This window comes from Trichosurus vulpecula, chromosome 4 (genome assembly GCF_011100635.1).
Source record: "Trichosurus vulpecula isolate mTriVul1 chromosome 4, mTriVul1.pri, whole genome shotgun sequence".
NCBI lineage: Eukaryota > Metazoa > Chordata > Mammalia > Diprotodontia > Phalangeridae > Trichosurus > Trichosurus vulpecula.
The window spans coordinates 27,710,478-27,731,736 of NC_050576.1; positions in this window are offsets into that span (position 1 = coordinate 27,710,478).

Sequence of the window (21,259 nt, forward strand, 5' to 3'; positions counted from 1 at the left end):
TCTAAGCTGCTGTTCTTTGATTCTGATTGATCCCTGCCACAGTCATTGATGCTCCATTTTGTACTGACTTGGCTGTGTACATGCTGTTTCTTTCCCTTCCCAATAGAACATAAGCTCCTTGAGGGCAGGGGCTATGCCATCTTTGTATCCTCACAGCCTAGCTCAGTGCCTACCAGTTGAACTGAATTCTCTTCTCCTGTATTTAGTATGCATCTGCTTTTGCTTTGCATTCTATTTTCAAAGAAGTTTCTATCCAATTTTTGGCGTGTTTCTGAGCTCAGCATGGCCCTGGGGTCTCTATGACTATGCTTAATTAGGCCAAATTGGCAGCATCCATTGCTTCATCTGTCTGGGAAGAGTGAAGAGGACATTCCTATCCCTTCCTCTGACTTCTCCCAAGGTAGGGGAAATGGGACAAAGGGTGGCTTAGCTGCAGCCCTTCTTAGGGCACATTCCATCCAGGAAGTGCAGATGGAGCCCTATGTGAGGAGATACGGGTGATGGGAGAAAAAACTCCCCCCCACCCAAGTCCTCTGGGAGCTGTTTGAATTCAATCAATCAATCGGCAAACATATATTAAGTCCCTCCCATGTCCCAGGCCTTGGTAGGGCCTGGAGATGCATGTACAGAGAATGAGACAACCCCTCCTCTCAAGCAACTTACAATTTGGCTCCCATCTATCTGACTCCCTACTATGTGCAGGACTCTGTTCTGTTCACCCAAGGGACTGCCACCAGGGAAAGGGAGACCATTGGCCAAAGCACCCAGGCTGCCAGCATTCCAGCTGGTATCTTGAAGTCCACTTAAGCTCCCAGCTTCTGACTCCTCAGTGCTCCCTCTCCCCAGAGCTAGCGAATCCTTCTGAGCCTCTAATCCCTGTCATTAAGAAATGCCACCCATCTAGGCAAAAGTCAGTTTCCTGACTTTCCTGACATCCCTTTCCAACTCAGCCCAACATCTTCCCCAGTCTGTTTCCTCCTTTGACCACTGGGACACCTGATGTATTATTAGTGTGAGAGGGGTTTGTCATCAGGATCTCTGATGTGATAAGGGTCAGAAGGCATGGCCAGGGAGCCCCCCTAGACTGTGCCCATTCCACTAACAGACTTTCCTTCATCCTGGAGCCCTTCCTCTCACCATCCCTCCATATCCCGGCAATATCAGAAACCTGGTTTTCTCTCCCAGAGACTGTACATCTTATGCCACCCTCTCCTGGGGCTCCCTTTTACTATCTCACATATAGTAGGGTGGGGGCGGGGAGGGAAGAGCCAACAGATTCCTTGTTCTCTGCTGCCACTTGTAGACACCCCCCATCCATACACACACACACACACACACACACACACACACACACACCTGGAAGCTTATTCTATCCAAATAGTGTCTAGTCCAAATGTTTATCGCTGCTATTAACTGACCTCCAGGTCCATCTCCCACCCTGCTCAAGGACTGCCTTCCACATCTGGCAGTGAAGTGATCTTCTACCCCATCATCTTGATTACTTCAGTATTCCTACTGGGAATAGAACTCTAGACCTGGAGTTAGGAAGACCTGCATTCAGCTGTGCCTCAACCACTTATTATTAGCATGTGACCCTGAGCAAATCCCTTAACCTCTTTATGTAATGAGAGAGTTGGACTTTGGGGCCTAACATTCCTTCCAGATCTAAATCTGGGACCTTATTGTAAAAGTGGGGTCAAAACCACCCTGCCTGCTTCTGGTGCCTTGGCCAGTTGTAGATACTTTTTAAAAAATGATGTCAAATAATCAGGAGAGCTCAAACCAGCCTGTACACCTCTTCTATCAATCAAAGCTGCCGTGAGTTACTAGGTCATAATCTAAAGCCTTCATATTAAAGGGAGAATCTATTTCAGAATCAGGGGAGAAGAGATTCTGAGCATCTCATGGAGCAAAGGAGAGACTGAGCCAGGGAGGGATTATATCGAGAGATTTCTTGGCTCTATGGGTATCACAGAGAGGAGAATCTAAATTGAAGCAAGTCCCAAGAAAGGGTCTGCTCCTTCCCCAATGTCCCATCCTGATGCCTGTTAGCCACAGCTACCATAATATAATCTGTTGTTTTGTTACCCAGATGTTTCCAGTAATTTCCATTTTGCCTCAACCACAAAGTGGTCGGAAATTAAATAGATATAAAAATAAGGTTAGGCAGAGAACCTAACTTCTGCCTAGGTGTTAGAAATTTTCCAACCTAGGGGCTTGGAGTAATTGTGACTGAACTCAGAATTTTTCTTCTAAAATAAACTCCCAAAAGCCAAAGAGAAGAAAACCAGGCAGACCTGAGGGGCCATTATATTGCCTACTAGGCTTAAAAGAGCTAATCATTGTAACAGGGTGTTGTACTATGGTGAGACTTCTACCATAGGATCTGAGATCTAACCTCACCTTTTCATAGATGAGAAAACAGACTCAGAAAGAGATGAAATGGCTCTAGGGTCATGTAGATGGTAAGTAGTACAGACAGAATTGGAATCCAAGTCCTCTGACCCCAAATCCAATGCTCTTTCTACTGTACCATCCTGCCTCTCTGCCCTGATACCTCCCCTCACCGCAAACACACACCCTCGGATTCTCAGCCTCTTTACATCCTAGGACCTCTGTCTGCAGCCCACCCCAGCTTCCCCACATGTGGTCACATCTTAGACTTCACCATCAACTGAAATTGCCTTGCCACTGATTTAATCTATCAAACATTTCCTAAGCACCTAATATGTGCCAGCACTGTGACAGAAGATGCAAAACCGAAAATAAAAACATTCTCTGCCTTGAAGGGGCTTCCAAGATCCTGAATTCTGAAATTCATCACTGCGATCCCTAACTCCTGTCCTTTCCTCTCTTCCACAATCTTATTCGGCTGGACCTTGCTTTTGGTCCTCATTGTTAGCGCCCTCTCTCCCCCTCGGTAACCTTGAATCTGTTGTTTATCCTTGGGTATCTGCATATTAACTCCTCTGCTAGAATGTAAGCTTCTTGAGGCTAAGGATTGCTTCGATTTTGTCTTTCTATTTCTAGCACTTGGTATATACAGTAAGAGCCTGAAGCAGTGTTGGTTGATTTATTGACTGACTGGTCAACTCCCCTTCTTCCAGTCTGCTTTCTTCACTTCTTTCCCTTCACAATCTTGATTATCGACTCTGTAATTAACCGTTTCAATCAGGCACTGTCCTCCACCCTTAAATAGGGGAAATTCCATGGAGTAGAAGCATTGTGGCCCCTGAAGTCAAAGGTCCTGGGATCAAATCTTGTCTTTGACCTCTTTATATGACTTCGGACAAATTACTTCTCTCTCTCTGAGCCTCTGTAAAGTGAAAGGCTTGGGCTAGATGCCTTCCGGTCTCTTCTAGTTCTAGATCTATGCAGGTCTAAATCTATGATCCCATGGTCCCTTATCCCTTTGAAATTGGGGGAGGGAAGGAAAAGGAGGTCTTGGCTGCGCTGATGTTTTCAATTGTACACTGTTTATACCACTAACAATAAGGTTTTTTCCTTTAAAAAAGGATTTCTACAAATACCAATCCTGAGGCACCATGTACCTTCTCTGCTCCTACAGTAATACTGACTAGACAACAGAAGTCATGAAGCTTTCCGTAGTAGCAAAGAATAGAAGGAAAGTCAACAACCAATGATTTGGGAATGGTCGATTGAATTCTGAGATGTGAAAGTAGTGGGATATTCCTGAGCCACAAGGAAAGACTAATATGAAGAATTCAGAGGAACCAAGGAAGAATTGGATGGACACACCCAGAGCAAAGGAAGCTGAACCAGGACAATTTACACAATGACCACAATAAAGACTGAAGAACTCTGATGAAGGCAATAGCCAATTATGACTCCAGAGAACTGACTGGGAAGCAAGTCTCCTGCCTCTTGGTGGATGTAGTAGACTATGGTGTAGAACTGGACACGTATTTAGACAGGGTCATGTTGATTTATTTTGCTTGATGGTAATTATTTGTTACAAGGGAAAGTTCTTTGGTGGGGGGAGGGGAAAGAAAGAGTAGAGCCAGAGAGGAGTGATAAGGGTATATATAAGAAAGAAAAGAATATTAATTCAACGTTGATTAAAGGAGGAAGTCATGAACTCATACTGACTGGGTCCCCTGAAAATTCATGTTCTCTCACCTCAGCAGGCTTCTCACTGCTGTACAATAATCCTTTTATTCATCTTTGACTCCCTAACACATTCCTAATGCAGCTGTTCCAAAGTTTCTCCTCTCTCCTCAAGCCTGTAACTCTAGTCCCTTGTTCTCTCTCTGGGCAGACACTGCATTTGAATTGGATTATAAGTTCCCTGAGGGGAAAGTTACTCTCTTTTTCTCCAAACACCCATAGTGTTTGCTAGCTCACCGGCTCCATGAACACTCACCGAATCTGCTCCAACAAGGAATGTAACTAAACCGCACTTTGCTCAGTTTCCTCCAGCTAGGTAGTGGCCAGAGGAAAGGCTCCCCAAAAGACCTCTGCTTCTAGTCTGTCTCAACCATGCAAAACAGTCTTTATACCCCAGACAGTCACTCCCCCAAACCTCCTCAATTCAACTTTATTTGTCCCAGGTGCTGAAATTCCTTGTTATGGCTCTGTTAACAGATGGGACAGGTCCATCTGACTACATCCCCCATAATGCTAGGGGCCAGAGAGCAACTCTTATTGGGAGAGGTTTCCAGGACTCCATTTCCCAGGGGGCCATATGTCTGGGTGCAGGTGGCTGCATAATGAGTCACAGACTGATTGGTGGAAAGTCTTAGGAGAAGTGGGCGGTTTAAAAGATGGACCAGCCAACCCGAAAGTGCACAGAAAGTACCAGCCACACTTTGGGCAGAGGAGCCCCATGGAGCAAGACTGCCATGGTGTTCCCAGATCCAGCAGAATCTGGAGAACCCCAGAACGAGCCAACGCAGAGGCTTTGCCAAATGCCCTTGCCAGTTCCTAAGGAGGAGCCACAATTCCAGGCACTGAAACCTAAGCATTTTCCCATTGGGCACATGTCTTAGAAACCCTTGATTCCTTCCTCCAAATGCTGGAGGCTATTAGATAGGATTAAAGGAAGATTGAGCTAGAACGTTTTGGGAGGACACTCATTTAGGTATTGGAACCGAGAAGGTTTCTATTGCTTGATTTTCCTTCTCTGGTATTTACTGTGTAATTCTGTTCCAATGAAATATTTCTCCACCTGATTAAGGTTATTGCCCAGGTATGTTGGGAAAGAATACAATGAATAGAGGCAAAAACTAAATATTAGTTTCCACTTTGGACCAAAGTAGTACTAGGGGTATAGGATTGAGTGGGAGACTCCTTTCGTCAGTGGGGGCTCATCCTGGAAACTCACATTATTTACAAATATTCAGCGCATTGTACTGGATAGGGCACTTACAGGGATCCATTGAAACTAGGGTTGGGGGAGAAGGAAATTTTGGCTACAAAATTTAAATTGTAAATTTAATTGTAAATTGTTAATACTAGTAAAAATCATTTTTTTCTTTTGAAAAAAATTGACTTCTATTTTTACACCAGTCTTTTCCTGATATACCCTGTTGAATCCTCCCTTATAATCATAGCTAAGGCAGGCGACATGTTTCATCGTCTGTCTCTTGGGACCAAATAATCAGAATTTAGCTACTTTTTAGTATCATTTACAGGATTGCAATCGTGTTTATTGTTCTCCTAGTTCTGCTTATCTCCTACTGCATCAGTTCATACATATCTTCCTGTGTTTCTCCGAATTCCTCATAGTTGTCACTTCCTATAGAGTGAAACAATATGACAAGGCATTAATATGCCACAGTTTATTCAGCCATTCACCAATCAATAGGCACCCACTTTGTTTTTTTCGTTTGTTTTTTTTTTTTGCTACTGCAAAAAAGCGAGTAGCAGTAAATTATATTGCTTAAGTTGCTCATACTGGTAGCATTGAGAATTTTTTCCCCTCAGAGTCTCCAGTAATTTGGCAGCAGTATTTTTTCCAGTGTAAATCATCCTGGCAATCCAGGCCTTTTGATTCAAGAAAGCAGTCTATGCTTATGTTAAAGTGACCCTGCATATTTTGTTGAAGTCCTGTTGCTGACTTTGTGAGGGGGTCATGGTGTATTTTGTAGAAGGTCTGTGGCACATTACATACTAGCGTGTTGGTGTGAATAACTACTTCACCTACTGTGGTATCATAGAATTGATGCTTAGGAGCTTGACTTGGCCCCTTGTCAAGGACTGTTGATTGACACCCCAAATGCTGGAACCTTCTCCTCTAAAGTAATTTGCCTTCTCTCTGTATTTTGTGTATATATAACAACCACAATAACAATACCTAAAATTTACGTAATGCTTTAAGGTTTATGAAGCACTTTACAAATACCATCTCATATGTGTAAATATTACTCTGCCTCCATACTCCAAAAATGAGGTCAGCTAGAACTTCTACTGGAAGTCCTAGGGGTACTGCCTGAGGGGTTGTGGGCATTTTTCTCTAATGTTATTGGCTTGAGGACTCATTTTAGTGTGTCTCCCCCCCGCCTCGCCCAACTTTTGTCTGCCAGCGATTAATTTTCCACTTCCATTTAATCAATTAACATATTATCTTTTACAAAGGGATATTTACTTTGAAGATATAGCAAGAATAGAATTACAAGTATTTTTCCTCCCCAAGTGAGTAGGAGGGCACACTCTGCTCTATACCATTCATGGTATGTAGTTTTTCCTTAAAAAAAAAAGTTATTTTTAAAATTTCCTAAATCACTAAGTCAGTTTGGATTATAGATTCCAAGCAGAAAGCAACTTGGTTTACACACACATATACATGCACACACATTACACACAAATCATCAGTGGTTTCAGTTTGATGCAAAGGGAGAGCTGTAGTCTGGGGAGCTGCTGCTTTGGTGTAGAGAGTCATGGCTCCTTGATCTTTATCTAAAGCAGGAACAGCTATAGCTGGTGGTTTGTTTTTTTTCTGGATATACTTTGATTAAGGAAGTTTCATCCTCATGAGAATGGAATTTGGAGTCATCTAGTATACACAGGGCGTATTCCGTATCTTTGTTGCAGAGGAACTCACCCATCCCTATGCCATCCTTCTGCACAACATCTGCATGACACACCCCACCAGCTTCTCCCTGTGATCCTTCAAATCCTGTCAGCTGCTTGATGATGTGAGTTGATTGATGGGTGGATTCCCCTCCCAGCTTTGTTTCTGACTTTCTGAACCTTGCCACCATGGTATTTCAGCTTCAATCTCACCCTAGAGCATCCCTCTATCATGCTGGCCCCCCTCTCCTATTGGGGATTTCTTCCTGGGGCCTCCATTTTGAGGGGGTGTCCAGGCTACCCAACCTTATTCCTCTCCTGGCCCGGATTCTGACTTTCTGGACTTTGGCACCATTCCCTAGTGTAGGTACCTTCCTCTACCTTCTTTCCTTTTGTGTGTTACCTTACCTCATTAGAACATAAGCTCCTTGAGGGCAAGCACTCCATAGAGCAAGCCCTTAATAAATGCTTGTGGCCTTGCTTTGCTTTGCCTACCATCCTCAGTGGGTGGTACTTTAGGTCTCTGAGGGGAATGGTTTTTGCATGCCATTGGTCTCACCAAGGTCATGAACGAATGTGGTATCGCCATTGGCTGAATCCATGTCTTAGCGACCCATAGGCATTGCCCCAGTGGTCATTCCTCACTTCAATGCCCCTATGTTAGACTGGCTGCAAAATCCAGCATGGATTCCACTCCTCAACGTTGGGTAGGCAGATCACTTTCCTCACCTCTAGAAGCTCACAAGGTCATAAGTGTCCCTAATATTCTTCACATAAAATAGAAAGAATAAACACCAAGACCAAGAAGTGAGGTCCATATTCATGTGCTACCTGAAGTCTTCCCTCTCCTAGCACTGTCTCTCTTCTTTCACCAGAATGCCACCAGTTATGAAGGAGTCAGTCAAAGAAGGACTGATTTCCATGGACTAGTGCCTTCTCAATTCACCCCTCCCCCCAGTTTCAGCTACATGGCCAATCACAAAGGCTTCTCTTCATATGGCTAGCACACTGAAACCAGTTATAGAAGGTCTGTGCATATTCCAAAGTACATGTGAGGATTACATCAACCAAGTACTCTGCACATGCTCAAAAAGATTGGGCATAATTGGCCAGTCCCCTGTCACAAACGTATCTTGTATATACTTGTGCACACATTGTCTCTCCCACTAATACATAAGCTCCTTGAGGACAGGGATACAAAGAATAAGCAAAAATGATTCCTATCTTCAAGAAGTCCACAGTCTAATGGTGAAGGCAACATTAAAAAAACTATGTACAAACAACATATATATCGGATACATTGGAAATAATCAACAGAAGGAAGGCATTAGCAGTAAGGGGGAATCAGGAAAGGTTTCAGAGGAAAAATAGGTAGAATTTCATGTATCAGATTCTGCAGGTGATGATAGCCAAGAAGGATGCAAGATTCTCAAAGTTGAAATTCTGAAGACACCGAGAGAAATGATTCCAACAAGGAGGGAAATGAGATTTGTCTAAAGGATGTCAATGCCCTGAGAACTCACCAATCATCCTAGATTTTAAAAGAAATATAAGGAAAATGGAAGTGAGGCCAGGGAATAGACAATCAATAGAAAAGTAAGGTACAATTCTGTAATAATATGAGGAATGTAAAAGCTCGGAATGATCTGAGGTTGCTGACAGAAGCAAAGGCTTTTTAAAAAAGTTTTTGTTTAAAGCGATATTGGGAGAAATAGGAGAATCAAAGAAGAGATAGGACCTTCACTTAATGAGCATGACCTTTGTGCTGGAAACAATGGAACAAAAATGACAGGGAGTCGATAGCCCAAATAAATAAGTATGAGAGCCTAGTTGCTGTTGATGGTCCAGATGGATGACATCCTTGGGTCTTGAAAGAACTGGCGTGACTACTAAGCCACCGTCAGGAATATTTGAAAGATCATGGACGAATGGGAGAAAGACCACAAGATGGAGAAGGACAAACATCCCAATTTTCAATGAAAGAAAAAGAAAAAGAAAAAGATCAGAGTCCAAAAATTCTAAGTTAGTGAGCTTGACTTCGATTTCAGGGAAATTTTTAGAGCATAGCATTAAAGAGAGAGTCGGTAACCATCTAGAAAGAGAGGCAGTGATTACAAAGCACCCGCGTGATTTCATCCAGAACCTGATCGACTTCATTTCCTATAATGACAGGAATAGTAAGCTAGGAAAGGAGAGGGAAGCTGTGGATATAGTTTACCTAGATTTTTAGCAAAACTTTTGACAAAATATCTCATGCTCTTCTTGAGGAGAAGATGGAGACATATGGATTAGACTATAAGACAGCCGACAGATTCAGAGATGATTGGCTGGCCAGACCCAAAGAATAGTTGTTAATGGTTCTGTGTCTCTGGTGAAGTGTCCCAGGGATCTATGCTTAGTCCTGAACTACTTAATGTTTATCAGGGACATGATACATAAAGACATAGGTAGTATTATCACCAAATCTAAAGATGGCACCAAGCTGGGAAGGAAAACTAACAAACTGGATGACAGAGTCAAAATCCCAAAGGATCTTAATGGGCTAGAGCAGGGGTAGGGAACCTTCGGCCTTGAGGCCACATGTGGCCCTCTAGGTCCTCAGGTACAGCCTTTGACTGCGGCTGCACTTGAGGACCTAGAGGGCTACATGAGGCTCCAGGTTCCCCACTTCTGGAGTATTGGGCTGAATCTAATGGGGTATAATTCAATAGGGGTAAATGTAAAGTCTTTACTTAGATAAGAAAAGTTAACTTCCCAAATACAAGATGGGGGAGGCATGGTTAGACATCGGGTGTTCTGAAATAGATCCATGGCTTTTTGTGGCCTCCAAGCTCAATATGAGTCAGCAGCATGATGTGGCAACTAAAAAAATGCTAATGAGACCTTGGGCTGTGTTAAGAGGGGTAACAGCCTCCAGGAATGAAGAGGTCAGAGTTCCTTAGATCACATATGGAATTTGTGTACAGTTCTGGATACGATAGTTTTGGACAACTGGAGAATGTCCAAAAGAGGCAACCAACTTGGGGAGGTGCCTGGAGTCTGGGTCACATGAAGACCAGTTTAAGGAAAGAAGAGGGTTTAGCATGAACTCAGGGGTAACAAGAGCTGTCTTTCAGGATCCCAAGAGCTATCATATGGGAAAAGAATTAGATAGAGGGCAGGACCAGGATGAGTGAAGGGAAGCAGCCAAGAAGCCAATTCAGGCTTGATGTCAGTAAGAACTTCCTAATTTCGAGAGCTGTCCCAATGGGGACATTTGTGATTCTGTGAAATTAGCTACTTCCTTTTGCCCCACCATATGATCCAATTGACCAGGAACTGGTGAGAGAGCTTAACTCCTTCATGGAGAGAGCAGAGTAGACCAAAGATGATACCAATGACTTTTGACAAGGAAAGAAAGCATTCTCGACAGCCAAGGACCAAGGGCTTCTGCCAAAGCCTTTCCCAATGCCCCTTAATCCTAGGACCTTTTCCTCTGTTGATTATCTCCAGTTTATCCTGCTGTACCGTATTTGTACCTAGTTGTTTGTATGTGGTCTCCCCCACTAGACCGGGAGCTCCTTGAGAGCAGGAACTGCCTTTTGTCCTTCTTTGTACCCTCAGGCTTAGCACGGTGCCTGGCACATGGTAGGTGCTTAATAAACGCTGGTTGACTAAAGCAAATGGTGGCAGAGCTTAGTTCCAGAGGAGAGGAACAGACTGTCAGACAACCAGTTCAGTTACAAGGGCCTCTGTACAGTATTTTTTAGGGAGGTGGTCCCTGGCCCTGTCAGGATCCTGGCTAGAACATGATATAGATGGGTAGGAATAGCAGAGATCTGACAGCAGAGAAGTACAGGATGCCCGTGGAGACCCCCCGGAGACTAACCTGTAACCCTGTGTGGTGGCCCTGGAGGTTTATAAAGCAATTATGTGGCATTCCTTGATACCCTCCAACAGAGAGGAAAATGGCTGGCCTCTGCCTTTGTATTCTGGCAGAAGGGCTTGCTTCAAAGAGCAGTGATGAAAGTCTCCTCTCCATCTACACTGTCAGTACCCTAACTTAAGCTCTCACCACCTCTAGCCTTTTAATTGGCCTCCCTGATTCCCATCTCTTCCCTCTCCCCTCCATCCCCCAAACAGCTGCTAAATAGACAATCTTAAAGCACCAACCTAACCATGTCCCTCCTCTGCTCATGAAGACCTAGTGGCTCTCCAATCCCTCTATGATAAAATTCAAACTCCCCTACTGGCTCTGACCTATCCTTTTAGACAGATTGACTATTACCCTGTATGATGTTCTGACAAATCTGCACTCCCGCACCCTGTGTTCTAACCAAACTGACTTTCAAACTGTCCACGGCATTCCATCGCCAGCCTTTATACAGCCTGGCATTCTCTATCTCCTCACCTTCACCTTGAAGAATCCATTGCAGCCTTGAAAACTCACCCTCGCCTTCAGCAAGCATTTTGCTCTCCTAGTACTTGGTGCTTTCCCTTCTCCTGAGATCACTTTCTATCTGTTGGTCATTTCTCCATCCTCATCCTTCTCAGTGTTTCTTCTGCATCTGACCCTGTGGCTGGGCCGAGAAGCTTTAATGACTTCCATGTTTTCCATGTCTGCTCTGTGTAGATCTTTCTCATTATGTGTATGAGGATTTGGCTTGGCTTCTTAGAATTTTGTCACAATAAGTGTATCTCCTCCTTACTCTGAGGAATGTAAATGAATCAATATATAGCATATTAAAAAGTAAGGTCTTTATTCCTATTAGGATCTTTGTATATCGGAAGGTCATTTCCCACCCCCACCCCCCATGGAAGCCACTTAATCATTCATATGAAGAAGCCAAAGTGTGGAAAATATTGGCATCTTAAGGAGGCCTTTGATTCCTCACTTGAAAGAGCAATTGAAGACAGTTCTCTCCAACTTTTGCTAGTTAATTGATATATATCCTATATTAAATGTCCCTTGCTAATTTTTTTTACTTTCACCCCTAAAACTAGCTAAGAAAGTCTCTCCCTCTTTTCCTAATAATAACCCTATAGATAAAGTATTTGCCTGGGCTCAGAAAGACCTTTAGCACATGACTTCAAGTATAAGACCCTCCATATGCCCCTTATTAGTCTACCATGAGAACATCAGGGAACATTACAGTCCCATACTCTCATTCCCCTCAACCATTTGCTGTGTTCAAAGATTCCAAAGCTTAGATCTGGAAAAAAAACTAGTATAAAACATCTTGCTCCCCACCAAACACCCTCCTAGAACCCCAGAAAAGGAAGAAGCATCTCTAACACTTTGGGGATGGGACTTCCTGAACAGAGAGTGAAAGCCGCGAAGGCATCTCAGAGGAAGCTTCCACGTGACCCCCATCTGGGGACCTGCCACACCGCCACCCCAATCTGGATGAAGATTTGGAGGCCTACAGCATCCCATTCCTGTCTCCAGTCGGCTGTAAAGAATATCCTTTAATAAATCTCCTTTGGACACTTACGTCTTATGTGTGGGTTTCCTTTTCCCCTCCTGAATGCAGACACAAGGTTACCACATAATCACTCATTTGGAGAGGTTTGTATTTGCTGCCAAATGAAAGAATAGAAATGGGTTGGAGAAACCGATTAAGTCTCCTCCTCATTTTTAAACTCCTTGAACTCAAGGGGCCTTCACTTCAGTTGCTGCAGTGAGTGGCCCCGATTTAACCATTCTCTCCTCCTGGGTACTTTCGTTCTCTCTTGGTTTTTGTGAGGCTACACTCTCCTGGTTCTCCTCCTTTCTGTCTGACTGCTGCTTTTCAGGCTGCTTGGCTGAATCTTCCTCCAGGTCATGTCCCCAAGCTGTGAACATCCCCCTACTTTCTGCCTCGGTCTCTCTTCTCTGTATATACCTTCTCATTTAGTGATCTCATCGGCTCCCACCAATTCAACTACCATCTTTATGCAGCCGACTCTCAGATTGTAGGCAGCTAGGTTGTAGAGTAAAGAGAGCCCTGGGCTTGAGTCAGGTAGACCTGAGTTCAGATCTTACCTCGGACACTTATTAGCTGCATGGCCCTGGACCAGGAGGAAACTTCGGTATCCTCATTTGTAAAACAGTTCAGTCATTTCAGTCTTGTCTGACTCTTCGTGACCCCATTTGGGTTTGGTTTTTTTTTTTTGCAAAGATACTGGAGTGATTTGCCGTTTCTTTGTTCAGCTCATTTTACAAATGAGGAAACTGAGTCAAACAAGGTGAAGTGACTTGCCCAAGGTCACACAGCTAGTAAGCATCTGAGGCTGGATGAGAACTCAGGAAGATGAGTCTTCTTGATTCTAAGACCGGTATTCTAGGAGTACACCACCTAGCTGCCTTCGTAAAACAGGGAGGTTAGAATCAATGGCCTCCAAAATTCCATCTACTTCTAAATCTATGATTCTCTATATCTCACCCTGGCCTCTTTCCTGAGCTCCATTTCTCCATCACCAAGTCCTAACTGGACATTTGTGATGCTCCCACAGACATCTCAAAAGTCAACATGTCAAAACCAGAATTCATTCTATTATCTCACCCCCACCCTAGGAGCCTCCTTTCTACCAAACTCCCCTATAGCTGTTGAGGGCACCACTGTTCATCCGGCTTCTGCTGTTATCCTCCAGACCTCTCTCCACATATTGAATCAGTTGCCAGAACTTGGTGTTGTTACCTCATCTCTCAAATCCAAGCCATCCCTCCACTCCCACAGCTACTACCCTGGTTCATGCCCGCATCCCTTCTCATCTGGACTTTTTCAATAGCCTCTTAATCAGTCTTCCTGTCTCAAGTCTTTCTCTGCTCTGATCCAGCCTCTACTCAGCTCCCAAAATGATTTTCTTGAAGTGCAGGTCTGACCACGCCATTGCCCAACTCAGTAAATTCCAATGGCATCCTGTTCCTCTTTTTAAAGCCCATACAACCTGGCCCCTTCCTATTTTCCCAGCCTTGTCGTACATTAATCCCCTTCCTGTATTCTACAATCCAGTCCAATTTGCCTTCTCTCTGTTCCTCACACGTAGCACACCACCTCCCATTTTTGTGTCTCTTCTCTGGCAATTCTCTATGCCTAGAATATACAGGGAAAGGTAAAAGCATCTCTCCCTACAGGGAGCTGACATTCCACTGGGAGAGACAACATGCAAAGAACTACTTACCTACAGAATACATACAGCATATGTGGGGCATCATCTCAGATGGAAAGGACTGGGAGCTAGGGACTGGAAAGAACTCTCTTCTCATCTCACAGGGATCACAGAATCTCTGACATCCTCCAAGACTCAGCTCAGGTGTCACCTTCAACATGAAGCTTTTCCTGATCTCCTCACCGTGGCCTTCTTCCCAAACTACTCAGCATTTCACAACCTTGTATTGATGCTGCATCTATTCAGCCTCTATTCCATATGCCCTCATATATGTGTGTGGGGTCATAGGTTTAGAACTGGAAGGGGCCATCAAGCCCCCTTATTTACAGAGGAAACTGAGGCACAGAGAAGTTGGTGTCATCTTTCCTAGAGAATCTAAGCTCCTTGAAAGCAGGAAGCATTTCATTTTTGTGTTTATATTACAGTACCTAGCAGGGACCATGGGTTTTGTTTTGTTTCATTTGTGTTTTTTGCCTCTCTTTGTTTCTCAAGGGCTAAGCAAAGTGGCTGGCTGTACTAGGTATTTAATAAATGTATTTTGATTGATCAAAGGCCCATTGGTTACTTACAGTTCTTGACCCAGTGATGACAATGAACAAGGGGAAGGAAGGATCGATCTCTGGCATCTTTTGGGGTATGATGACCAAGAGAGAAGCTGCCTCAGATGGACCATCACCCACCAAAGAAAGTCAGGCTAGGCAGTTTGAAGATAAATTGTATGCCTAGCTGCTCTTCCCTGAATGTCAAAGGGGCTTGGGGCCCGAGGCCAAGGCATCCCTTTTCAAGAATAGCACCAGCTGAGTGCAAAGAGGCCGAGCTGTATTCTGTTACAACTGTGGACAAGATAGGCATATACATTCTGACAGCTCTTGAGAGAGGAATTCTGGATGGCCTTTGAATTTCCCTGTATTTGTTTCAGGAAACAGAGATGGGCTTAGGGCAGGGGTCACTCCCAACCCCAAAGCCCTGGTCTATCCCTGCCCCACCTATCTTTCCTAACTCTTTCCTGTCCAAAACAGAATTTGTTCTTTTCCCCCAAACTTTCCCATTTTCCAAACTTCCATTTTGCCCTATTCTGTTGAAGGCACCCCTCCACCCAATGCACCAATCACCCAAGCTCACAACCTCAATGTCATCCTTGACCTCTGACTCTGAATCACAAATCTAGCATTATATTGTATCTAATGTCTATATTACACATCTATATCTATTGAATATTAATATCCACATGTCCCATCGCTTGTCATTTCCAGATTCCCAGCACCTCTTCTCTCCACTCATGGGGCTATGATCTTCATTAACATCATCACCTCTCACCTAGACTACAGCAATGGCCATAGTTGGCCTCCTTGCCTCCCCACTTCAATTTGTCCTCCACATGGCTTCCAAAGCTCTTTTTGTTAGTGTCAATACCTTCCCTCTGAGATTACTTCCAACTTATCCTGTATCAGATAATTACATATATTATCTTCTTTGTGCATTTCTATTTACACGCTGTCTCCTGCATTGGATTGTGAGCAGCTTGAGAGCAGGAGCCATTGTTTTCACTGTTCTTACTGTCCCCAGCACTTGGCCCAGGGCCTGGGACGTAGTAGGTGGTTAATAACATCTTGATGATTAATCGACCGATTGGATTATAAGACCCTGACTGGCAGTGATGGCACAGATAAAAGATTTAGTGTGTCCGATGGATCCCAAGTGATGGCTATGTTCCTTCCCGTCATTTCATTAAGGAAGCTCGTTCACAAGCTCGGTACTATCCTGGATCCCTCACCCATGCTCACCCATGCAGCCAGATTGTCAGGTCTTATAGTCGCTGTGTTCGTAACATCTTCCAAATGCTGCCCCTTCTCTTCAGTCTTGTAACCCAAGGACGGATCTCGTCACCCGGACTATCATTTTAATTGGTCTCCTTTCCTCATGTCTCCCCGGTCCATCATTCACAGCAGCCAAAGTCATCTTCCTTTACAAAGCACAGGTCTATGTCACTTTAGGCAATAAATTCCAGAGACTCCCCATTACTTCCAGGGTTAAATATAAAATGCTCTGGAGGCTTTTAAAGCCCTTTGTAACCTGGTTCACTTCCACCTTTTCAGCCTTCCTATCCTTGATTACCCTCCATGAACTCTGTGACTGACTTGTCACACATTCTATCCCCTGACTCCTCCACTTTGTACCAACCTTTCTCCATGCCTCTCCCTCCTCACCTGTACCTCCTGGCTTCCCAGGCTTGCTTCACTGCTCAGTTCCAAACCCACCTTCTGCAGGAGACCTTTCCATTCACTCCTCTCCATCACTGAGATGATTTATCATTTACAATATGTGTATCTTGTAGTTAGTTGTTTCCATGTTGTCTCCCCATTAGAACATAAGCTCACTGAGGGCAGGAACTATTTTTGCCTTTCTCTGTATCCCTAAAATTTAGCACAGAGCTTGGCACATTGTTGTTGTTGAGTCATGTCCAACTCTACATGACCCCATGGGCAAAGTCTGTGGGATTTTCTTGGCAAAGATATTAGAATGGTTTGCCATTTCCTTCTCCAGTGTGTCCCCACTTCACAGATGAGGAACTGAGGCAAATAAGAGTTAAATGACTTGCCCAGGGTCACACAGCTAGTAAGTGTCTGAGGTCACATTTGAACTCAGATCTTCCTGACTCCAGGCCTAGTGTTCTATCTACTGCACCACTCAATAAAAGATTGTTGACTAGATATGGCTGTGTACCATATACCTCTATAGCCTACGTCTCTATGGACTGAATGAGAAAGACTCCCCTTATTGGGTTATGTTAAAGAGGGTCTGTAACCTCCTAGGTGAGTTATGGGTGTCAGCTCTGGCACATCCAGACCCAGCAAACATCTCTGGAGTTTCGACACTGATCAGGGTCAGCTCTGGCCTCTTCAAGGTACTGTTCCAGTACTGCAATTAATTCAAGCAATCCCTGGCACTGACTGGCCAGTCACTGTCCTAGGCACTAGACCTACAGAGACAAAACTGGGGCCATCCCTCCTCTCAAGGAGTCGATGTTTCTTAGGTGATGGCGGTACAAGAACAACCACACATACCAATGTAGGGGTATACAAAGCATACGCAAAGTTAATGCTAAGTGGTTTGGGAGAGGAGGGCACTAGTAGCTGGACCAATCAGGACAGGCCTCTCGTGGAGGCGCTCCTTGGGCTGAGTCTTGAAGGAAATTAGGAATTCTCAGAAGCTAAAGTGAGGAGAGAGAGCATTCCAAGCATGAGGAACAAGCCATGCAAAGGCCAGGGGATAGGAGATGGAGTACGGCGATTTCTGACGGGCCATGCCTCCTACGTAGTCCTTCACAATTAAAGAGTCTCAGAGCTAAAAGAGACTCCAACCATACCACCATCTTCCAGCTAATGGGTTGGCAAAGGGCATCCAAAAAGCACTGGACCCCAGTGTGGACCAAGACATGCCGGCCTTTGGAGACCCTCCAGTGCCCGAGGGATCGGCCAGGGAAGAAACTGAGTCGGAGCCCCTGTGCTCTCACTGAACGAGTGAGATGCGGGAAGGGTCCAGAAGAAGGCTGGAGAGACCCAGATATTTGTGGGGAGTGTAGGACTGTGAATCAGAGAACTGCAGGAGAGCCCAGAATGCCCTGGACTTTCCCTGAGCTGCCACTGGTTTTCAGTGGACATCATCAGATCCCCACAGCAAAGGGAGAAAGGGGGAAGATGACCTTCATGGACCAAGTGGGATCCTGCCCCTTTGGGCATAGGCCCCAAGGGCTCCTGCCTCTCCCCTATAACCCTCCTCCCCCTTTCCCCCCACCCCTACTCCCACTGTCCAGTCACTCATGGAAAAAGCGGCTGGTGATGGGAACAGCTTTGTGGTGATCTCACTGTGTTTGAAAAGATGCTGGAAGAGCACAGGGAAAGACGGCTGAAGGAATTAGATCAGTCCAAAGCCTCTGGTCTCCTGCTGTCAACTGACAAGTACCAGGTCTGCAGAGGATCTGTCTGGTACCTGGATCATACAGCAGTAGGGAGGGAGACCTGGCCCTGCAACATCCAGCTCACCCTCATCCCCCCGCCTGCCATGTCTGAGGAGTCATGAGAAGGCAGATCCAAGAGCTAGCCCTGGAAGGAACCCCAGAGGCTATCAATTTCCCACCCACCTCCCATTTTACAGATGAGGAAACTGAGGCCCATGGTGGGGGGGTAAGATAAAAGCACTTGCCTAGGATCACAGAGCTAGTAAGTGGCAGAAGCAGGATTCAGACTCAGGTCTTCATGATACCAAACCCAACACATTCTCTATGGCACCTCCCCACCATGCCACGCAACGGCTCCTATTGGAAATCTATGAAAAATTCTGTCCTCTTCCCCGTGAGCTCTGAGGGACAGCCAGCCCAGACTCTCTGGCACTATTTGGAAATCACTGGGATGAGACATGTGCAGAGGCCTTTGAGGACCCAGTTGATCTCACTTGGGCAGGGGGTGGAGGGGTTGGGGCAGGTCCCCTAGGCCCTTTGTGTGGCCTGCTGCTGGTAGTCTGGAGGAGCAGGGGGGTGATGGGCAGACAAAGTCAGGGGCTATTGCTTGTTCCTGCTGACAGGAAGATGCTTGAGTTATTCTATCCCCAAACTGGAGATCTTAGTTTTGGCATAGATTGTCACTGATAAATTCCAAAGCTATGCATAGAGCATGATTCCAAGTATGGATGGACACTCATCCCCTGATTTATTTTCTGACAAGTGCTAAGTTGCGAGCCACCAATCAGAACTGGGTAGCGGCACCAGCCAACTATGAGTTCAGTGCACATGACCATCCAGGGAGGTCAAGCCCTCATGTAGATGCCCCATACCTTGTTGATGCCCTATGCGCACGCATCAGAAAGCTTCATGATGACCATGTAAGGGGCAAAGGCGAGCCAGCTGGGCCACTCACCCAGGAAAGTACAGCTGAGGGCCTGGGCCTCCTGCCAAGGAGAGAGACATTGGTGGGGAGAGATGTTCTAGCACTCACCCAGGGCCCCCTGCCCCAGTTGTCCTTGGGTGATTGGCAGCGCGCGCAGCTGCAGGGCGAATGTCTTAGAAGGGAGACAGGCCAGGAAAAGGGGGCATGGGATCTCAGGTGCTGAGCTGAAGGAAACCTTAGTGGTCATTAGGTCCAATGTCCTTGTTTTACAGACTAGGAAACTGTGACCCAGCGAGGGGAAGGGACTAGCCCAAGATGACACATAAGATTATATGAATGGAATTAAGAATGGAGATAGGTGGGAGAGACCACTTCAGAGGCTACCTAGTCCACCCCTCTCATCTTGCAGATGGGGAAGCTGAGGTCCAGAGAAGTGAGGTAATAGACCCAAGGCCCTACAAGTAGGAAATGAAAGGGTAAGGATTTGAATTCAAGTCCCACAGTCTCAAGTTTGGTGCTTTCCAGAGCCTCAATGGGCATGGCTCTTGGGTAGGTGGGAGTTGAGCCTCAATCCCCAAAAGGTTGCTGAGGGAGCAGCAGATGTTGCAGCTTGGAGTATCGAGTAATTGCAAATGGAGTCCCGGACCAGGATGTGAGCCCATCTACAAGAGGTAGGAGAACGCACTTGGGGACCCCAAGGCTTTCTGCGAAGCCCTCCATGATGATTTTGGACACTTTGGCCCAAAGAGAGTGGGTAACAAACAGATTCCTCTGGCCCGGCGTGGCAGGGGATGTGTGTAAGAGGTGTGAGGGAGTCATGCTTGGGGTAGGGTCATAGATTTAGAGCTAGAAAGGAACATCGAGGCCAGTGAGTCCCACCCTCTTCTCATTTTACAGATGAGGAAACATAGGTCAGCAGATAAAGTCACTTGGCCAAGACCACAGAATGAAGCAGTAACACAGATGGGTTTTGAACCCAGCTCCCCTGACTCCATACTCAGTGTCTGATGCTGTGGTCTCTCTGTGCCTCTTGCAGGGTTTCCAAATACCAGGAAGGCTTTGGAGCTTGATGGTGTCAGAACCTACTCCACAGGATCTGCAGGCCTCCCCAACCAGAACCCAGAAGGCAGAGTCTGCAGGAGTCAAGGTGTGATGGGGCAGGAAGGAGATCCCAACCAGGACTCATGCTGAGCAAGGGCATGTTTGCCTTGGCAGGAATTGGGGAGCCTGAAACTCTACCCTCCCACCCTCGAGGAAATGCCATGGTGGATGGAATGCTGGCTTGGGCATCAGAAGACCCTGATAACCGTGCCCCTGCCATGTGGGACCTGGGGCAAACCACTTCACACCCTCAGGCCTCAGTTCTCTCACCTGTTAAGTGGGAAGAGTTGGACACACTGCTCTCTGAGGTCCTTCCCGGCTCTAAATGCCCTCCCCTCTCAGATTTTCTATTACTGCTTGTACATACCTACTTGTTCACATGTTGTGTCCCCCATTAAAAGCAAGCTCCTTGAGGACAGGTTCTATTTGTGTCTTGTTTGGTGTTCACTTTGTTTGTTTGTTCACTTGTTTGGTGATGCACAGTGCATCACTTAATAAATGTTTGTTTACTGGCTAAACCTCTTATCCTATGATCCCGCCAACTCCAATCACAGGAGAGCGATGCGTCAAAAAAAAATCCTAATGCTTGGGGAAAATGCAAGACGGCAAAGTAGTGAAGAGTGACCCCAGCCCAAGTCATAGAAAGATTGGCTCATCCATCATTCTACAAAATAGCATTGTAAAGACAGCATAGCATAGCCACCTGTTGCCCATAGGGGAGTTAATCGGATTCTCTGGAGATCAGTAGGATGGGAGCAACAGAGCGTTGAGGAAATTGTGTCCAAGAAAGGGCTTATTCACCAGTTGCAGATAGACAGGTGGTTCTGGGTCCATATGGAAAGGATCCAGATGCAGAGGAAACTGCATGCTGGTACCCTCTTGGAGGTTGGCGACTGCCTTGTACTGACCAGGACCTCTTCCCAGATGGTAGAAAGAGGGAGAGGCCCACCAGGTCCTGCCTAATATTCCAAGAATAAAGGCCCCAGGAAGCTGTAGAGCCCAACTCATTAGGGGCTAGACTCGAGCCTGAAGGCCAGTGAGGATGCCCAACAATGAGTCACTTGAAGAATGCCAAGACTACCCAGCCCCTGACCAGGCTGATGTATGGTGTA